General features: G+C 41.8%; 1 pseudogene; it reads left to right on the plus strand.

Moving 5' to 3' along the window:
- The first annotated feature begins 5,900 nt into the window (after nt 1-5,900).
- On the plus strand, nt 5,901-6,452 carry LOC118653654 (annotated as a pseudogene).
- Nucleotides 6,453-7,646: the final 1,194 nt, after the last annotated feature.

Raw genomic sequence — 7,646 nt, forward strand, 5'->3', positions numbered from 1 at the left:
GAGAGGAAGAGCGAGATAGAAATATTAATGACAAGAGAGAATCATTGATTGGCTGCCTCCTGCATCCCCACACCGGGGATTGAGACCACAACCTGGGCATGTGCCTTGACTGGGAATTGAACCATGACCTCTTGGTTCATAGGTCAATGCTCAACCACTGAGCCACACCTCAAAATAAAAAAAATTAATTAAAAAAGAGACCTTTCTTTTCCTCTGTTTATTCCCTTCTCTTGGGCCCTTGTTTGGGCCAGTATTGAGGAGTAAAAGCTAAGTCATCTTGAGGCCAGTAGTAATTCACCAGAGCAGTTAAATTCAGCAGTTAAAAAGATGGCATATAGGAGGTGGCCTGAACATCTATATCCTTTCCTCATCCCACCTCAACTTAAATAGAATCGACATTGGACCTGCCATGATACCTGAACCTCTTACCTCTAATACCATTCTTTGGGACCCTCTTAGCAGGCCTATGCTCTTTGTGACTTGAGACAAGCAGCATGTTAATCTGTTGGTGTGATTACTACTATCAATTATTGTTAGCTGGCACACAGCAGGCTCTGAGGTTCTGAGGAAACAGGACAGAGACTTTGGGGTAAGTATGAGAGAGAGAGCAATGTAGCAGTTCTCAATTTTTTAAAAAAAATCTTTTTATTGATTTCAGAGAGAAAGGAAGAGAGAGAGAGATCAATGATGAGAGAGAATCATTGACTGGCTGCCTCCTGCATGCCCCCAGGGGACCAAGCCCGCAACCCTGGCATGTGCCCTTGACAAGAATTGAACCTGGGACCCTTCAGTCTGCAGGCCGACTGACTGTCCACCAAGCCAAACCGGCTAGGGAAGTCCTCAAATTTTTATTCCCAAGGGTCATTTGAGAATCTGTTGATTTGCAGTTATCAAAAAATGAGAGACACCTTCCTGGCTTGGGAGACAGAGAGTGCCAAGATAAGCTTACTAGGTAGAAGAAAAGCAAATGAAAAAGCTGTGTAGAGTATGATCTGTGTTTTTTTGTTTGTTTGGTTTATTGGTGGTGGTGGTTTTTGTTGTTGTTGTTGTTTTTGTAAGTAAAAAGAAGCAAAAAGTATTTTTATGCATACGACTTTCTGTTTCCTGGAGGGAACCCAAGAAGTAGAGTATGGACTTATTGGGGATGAAGAGTAGAGAAGGGCTTTTATGTATAGTCATTTTATAAGTTTGTGTGAGGTTAGATTTTTTTTCAACCCTTTTTTTCTTTCTTTCTTTTTTTGGGAGTTCTTGGAGGCCAGCTGCCCTGGCTACATGCCTTTACTTGTCCCACTGACCAGCCATTCAACTCAGGATGCCAGTGGCCTAAGAGGAAGAACTAGGAACTCCTTCTCCAGGATGTTAAGTAATGAAGGAAATAAAATGACAGCAGGAGGCTGTTTGGGTAGGCCAGTGTGAATCACTGATTCCAGGCCCAGGGGGTCACTTCCCTCTCAGCTGCCTGGACATGGAAACCAGAACAGTTTTCTGCTTGTCATGGTGGTAAAAACCCCATTTACTGTATCAAGTAAAATCTCCCTTCTTCGTTGAAGGTGGCATCCCTGACTAGGCCTTTGCTCTCTGGGTTGATGGTTGTGTGAAGAGGGGCATGGAGTCTATGGACAGTGCTACTTGTAGGGGAAGTGCAGTTTGGCAGGGTTTCTCACCCCGGAGATGGCAGCTGTGGGGCCCCAGCTGCCTCACACCTCTAAGCTCTGGGCTAAGTGAAGTGTGAGTAATAAATGTGTGTGCTTTCTCTTTCCTGGTGGTTTTCAGGTTGGAGATAATTATTTTGGCCATGACTGGAGGTGAGGGAAAAGAAAATTGGATTTCTCCTCCTTCCTGAGAACTGTTTCATCCTGAGGACCTTGAGGGCCAGGAAGCTGGGGGAGGGAGGGAGCGAAGGGAATCAGTTTTGGAGTTTTCACACAGCCAGGGGAAAGGAAATGAATGCATCAGCAAGAAACTGGCAAGGATCTTCCACATCCTTGCACCTTTGCTCTCAACATCATTGACTCCATCTGAGCTCCAGTTTCTACTCAGGAAAGGGAACACCTGAAACAAGGGCAAATTTAGCAGGAGGATGGATGGGTGTGCATTTAGAAACATTTCAGAATGTCAATTTATAAACTCTTCTCATCTCTGTTAAGTCAGGCGGGTCCCCTAGGACCACACCTGGAGCCAAGTTTGTGTTATTGGATATATAGCCTGAGAGTAATAAAACTACATTCTAAACATTCTATATAAGACAGATTTCTTCCAAATCTGGTTGCTTTCCTCCACCACAAGCACAAGCACCAGCATGCAGTGTAGCAAGTGATGGTGTGTTTCCTGCTGTTTCTTCCCTCCCCCAATCCAAGGTGTCCATGCAGCAGGCGATTCTCAATGGCGCTGAAGACTGCCCGGTGGAGGAGGAGGAGTGGAAAGAGGATTTGAAGGAAAAAATCCTCAGGATGAGCACTACCATTAGCAAGTAAATGCCTTTGTAAGCATCATTATGTAAGCATTCCTCCTTTTCAACCTTCCAATCCCAGGGAGGCACCCTCTCCTCCCCCTCTCCAGCCCCCACTTTAGTATCTTACTGGCTTTCTCTTCCCCATTTCTACCTCCTCCTTCCTTAATGTTAATTTGCATCAGACTTGAACTGTTTACAAATGTTGGGGATGGGAAAGGTCCCTGCAACATTGTGTGTAGTTTCCAGGTCCAGCTCCCTTAGAGATGGTTCTGGCCCTGTTGGTCTTTAATTTCTGAATCTCACTTGCCCCCAGATTCCCTAGGGTGTTATGAGGGCAGATATTCTGAAGGCTCTCTGAGATGTCTGGATGAATGGCCCCATAGAAGCCATAACTCAGCTTTCTAGGTAATCTTCCCAGGATTTGTGAGATGTCACTCCATTTGGGATGCTGTGATCAGCAGGGTCACACGGATTTAGACACTAAACTGCTTTGTCTCTCTCATTCCTAACCCCTAAACCCACCGTTTCTTTGCCAGACTTTAGTGGGAATTGGTTCAGTGAGCCTCAGGAGGTAGACGGAGGGGAGAGGGAAAAAGGAAGGAGGAAGACAGAAGCCAAAAGGAAAGGGAGGAGAGACAGGGATTGAGAGGAACCTTCTGGAATGGCTTGCATCTGCTCTAGAGTTTCACCATTCTCCATTTCAGGCTCTAGTGATTACAGGAATCTTTTTCAAGAGCCATGTGTTTAAAAGTCTTGGCAAGGTTGTTGAGTCAGTTCTAAAGGTTTATTCGAATTTACCTTCAATGTTTTATTTTTTAATTTAAATATTATTTATTTATTTGAAAGAGAGAGAGAGAGGAAGGAAAGGAGAAACATTATTTTTTGTTATTCCACTTATGCATTTATTGGTTGATTCTTGTATGTGTCCTGACTGGGGAAGGGGAAATATTGAACTCTAAACCCTGGAGATCGCCAAGGCTCTAACTAACTGAACTACTTGGCCTGGTTCTACCCTGCATGTTTTAGACTCACTGAAATCATAAATTAGAGTCAGGAAGATTGAACTACCTTCTAAAGCAACAGAGGCATTTATTCAAGAAGTGGGGATCACTTGCAATGTTTGCACTCTCCCTTTCATTGGGAGGGGCAGCTGTGCCCTGCAACCCTAAAAATCTGCCTTATTGTCCTGGCATCTAAGGAATGCCCAAATTGCTTAGTGGAAGTCATCCCTATCCTGGAAGCCAAGCAATGAAATGTATTCCCTCTTGGCATTTTTAAAAGGTAGACACTTTTCCCCAAAAGTCTGGCTGTGCATGAAGGAATCAACCTTCAATTTTAAGAAGTAAAAAAATCTATTCCTTAAATAAATGTTTTATAGTTCTATCTTCTTACCCAGCTCCCACCAGGCTATGCTAACATTATCTTCTATTGGTCTTTAATAAATAATGAATGGCCTTTGGTCACATGATAATTTTCAAGTCTATGCTATAACCAAAGATCCCACAGAATAGTAATCTCAAAGTCAACTCGACAAGGTATTCTATTCACTATCTGTGAATTACAAGGTGCTGTGCTAGATATTATAGTAGGTAAAAGAAAAATGTAAGAAATGTGTCTTGTTCTCTAAAAGCTTAAAGTCCAAGTTAAGGAGACAGGATATTTGCATTTGAAACACCTTGAGAACAATATAAGACAGTAAGTAATCAAATATTAAATAACAATAGTATGATAATAGTAATTCCTATCAGTTAATGAAGCCTTCCTAAGGGACAGGAAACATGCTTAAGAGCATTATGTTTATTATCTCATTTAAATCCTCATAACAACCCTGTGGGGATAGGATCTATTAATATCTCCATTTTAGAGACAAAGGAACTCAGATTTGCAAGGACTAAATAATTTACTACTGCACAGTTGATAAGGCAGATGGAGCTAAGATTTTATTTCCAACTTTTAATTTTGAAAACACTACAGAACTACAGGAAGGTTAAAAGAATAGTATAGCCCTGATCAGTTAGCTCAATTGATTAGAGCATCACCTAGATATGCCAAGGTTTTGGGTTCAATCCCAGGTCAGGGGACATACAAAAATCAACCAATGAATGCATAAATAAGTGGAACAACACATCAATATTTTCCTCTCCTCTCTCTTCCTCTCTCTAAAATCAATCAATAAAAATTTTTCAAAAAAAAAAAGAATTGCCCTATCAGTGAATAGAGCACCTGTGAACTAAAGGGTCCCAGTTACAATTCCAGTGAAGGACAGGTACCTCGGTTGCAGGCTAGATCCCTGGCTCTGGTTGGGGCGTGCGTGGGAGGCAACTAATCAATGTGTGTCCTTACATTGATGTTTCTCTCTCTGTCTCTCCCTCTACATTCCACTCTCTCTAAAAAAAAAAAAATCAATGGAAAAATATCCTTGGGTTAGGATTAAAAAGAAAAAGAAATAATAGTACAATGAAGATCCATATAGGCTTCACAAAGTTAACATTCTACCACATGTTTTATCGTCCCCTCTCTCTCTCTCTCTTTCTCTTTCATTTTTCTGACCTATTTGAGCAAAACTTGCAGACATCATTATACTTCACCTCTAAATACTTCAGCATGTATATTGCAAGAACAAAGACATTTTTCCACAAAATCCTAATGCAGTTATCACACTTCTTAAATTTAGACAGAGTCAGGATTTGAACTCAGCTCTGACTTCAGAGCCCTGACCACAAGTGCTATGAGAGTTCAGGAGAAGGAGCCATCAGTATAGTCTGGGAATTGAATGGTAGATTTTCTGTGGAACTTCTACTGCAGCTTATTCAGAGCAATGAAATAAAGGAGTAGGCCAAATAAGCACAAAGCATGAATAATCAAAAAAACAAAATTCCATGTGTGTTCTATTTGGGTGTAAGATTTGCCTTCCTAATTAATTTCTTCTCTAGCCAATATTAAAATTGGTCTTTCCTGTCCTGTTCTGTGTGGCTCAGTTGATTGGAGCATTGTTGTGCATGGGAAGTCATAGGTTTGGTTCCCAGTCAGGGCACATACCCAGGTTGTGGATTCCATCCCTGGTAAGGTCACATGGAAGGCAACTGATCACTATTTTCTCTCACATAGATTCTCTCTCTCTCTCTCTCTCTCTCTCTCTCTCTCTCTCTCTCCCCCTCCCCCTCCCCCTCTCCCTCTCCTTTCCTCTCTTTAAAATCAATTAAGTTCCTTGTCAGGCCTGGGTTTGGTCAGGCCTGATGGCTGGGGCTGGGGCTGCTCAGAGTGGAGATGAAAAGAGCTGGAGAGATGGAGAGAGACATAGAAACATCAATGATGAGAGAGAATCATTGATCGTCTGTCTCCTGCACACCCCTTACTTGGGATTGGGCCTGCAACCCAGGCATATACCCTGACTTGGAATTGAGCCATGACCTCCTGGTTCATAGGTTGACGCTCAACCACTGTGTCACACCAGGTACATGTGAAGATTTCTTGGCTGTGTAGAGTGGAAACCATTGATTGCCATGCCCTCATTTCTACCCGTTCTGTGTTGGCAAGAGAGAGTGCCCAAATGAGCAAGATATCACAGCAGAATGGTACTCCAGGAGTGAACGGAATAAGTGTTATTCATACTCCAGCTCATGCCAGCAGCTAACAGCAGGTTCCTCAGCTGGTGCCCGCTGGCCCTAAGGGAGGTGGTAAGGCTGTGGCTCCAAGCAAGCAAAGCAAAAAGAGTTCACCTATAAATGGAAACAGTGATGTGTATACTCAATGCAGAGAGAGGAACAACATGGCTGTGAAAAAGAGCCAGTTGAAAAGCAAGCAGAAAGCTCAGGATACCCTGCAGAGAGTGAATCAGCTTAAAGAAGAGAATGAATGGTTGGAAGCAAAAATTAAATTGTTGACTAAGGAATTAAGCGTACTGAAAGATTTGTTTCTTGAGCATGCGCATAACCTTGCAGACAACGTGCAATCTAGTAGCACTGAAAATATTACAAATTTTGATAATGCAGGACAGTAGACTGCACCCCTTCCCAACTTCACAACTTGTGGCTTGAACATGAAAGGTGTTGACGACTTGCACCACTCATATCAATGGCTGAACATTGTCTTGTTCCATTATCCAAAGATTGATTGAAGGTTGTTTCCTAGGATCAGCACTGAAGAGTTGATTAGCTAAAATTGTTAGCCATGTAATTCAAATTTCTGGTTTAAAATGATATTGGGATAAAGAAACAAAATTTTAAGGTGTAGGGTGAAAAAAAAAAAGCCCCAGACCTGGATGTTCTTAATAAATCCCGACTTCCCAAGAAATACTCTTTTTTTTTTTTTGGTTGACAAAAGGAATGAGGAATTGGCAGGTCCTGCAGAAGGTTCTGGATTTTAATGGAAATGGTTAATTTGATTAAGAAAAGTTGAATGCTGTTTGTGATAATCTATTTGTGATTTTATTCTAAATTCTGTATTAAAAATCTTTAGGGCTATAGAAACCAAAGAATAATAATAATAATAATAATAATAATAATAATAATAATATAAAATCAATTAAAAATTGGTCTTTTCTAACCACCCTCTGGGGTAGGCACCCCAGAAATTATTCTTTGATTAAAACATAATTGCAAAAACACACTAAATGCATAAGCCACATATGAATAGAGAAATAACCATACATTCTAGCTAGAAATTTTAGCCACAGGTCAGGATTCAGTATCTACAATATAAACCTAGTCCTTGGTCTACTCATCAAATGAAATTCCAGAAACAGGGTATTTGTTGCCTATTGCCCACTAAAGAAGGAAAGAAGGCCCTCTGCTACAGACTGGCCAAGGCACCACCCCCTCCCCCTCCCGGAAGAGGCCCCAACCTGGCTTTTTCCCTTTTTATTCACGGAAGCAAGACTTAGGCCCTCGGATCAAGTCCAATCCTGAGGTATTTAATGACTGCCCCCTACCCCCTGCCTTCCCTGGAGAAATCTTGACCTTTTTAAACCCTTGATTTCTCTCAGTAATTAAAAAGAGCCCAAACCTGCATCTGCATTTGTCTTGCTGTTCACATTCTTACTAATCACTTAAAAAATCACAGTGTTGCAAATCTCTGTGTCTCAGATGCTAGGGCAGGGACTGTGGCTGGGAAAGATGCCCTATTGGATCTTCCAGGCAGCCAACATCCCGTCACATTTTGTTCCCTCCTGTTCTTTCAATTTTCTGTAGGCACA

This window comes from Myotis myotis, unplaced genomic scaffold (genome assembly GCF_014108235.1).
Source record: "Myotis myotis isolate mMyoMyo1 unplaced genomic scaffold, mMyoMyo1.p scaffold_m19_p_4, whole genome shotgun sequence".
NCBI lineage: Eukaryota > Metazoa > Chordata > Mammalia > Chiroptera > Vespertilionidae > Myotis > Myotis myotis.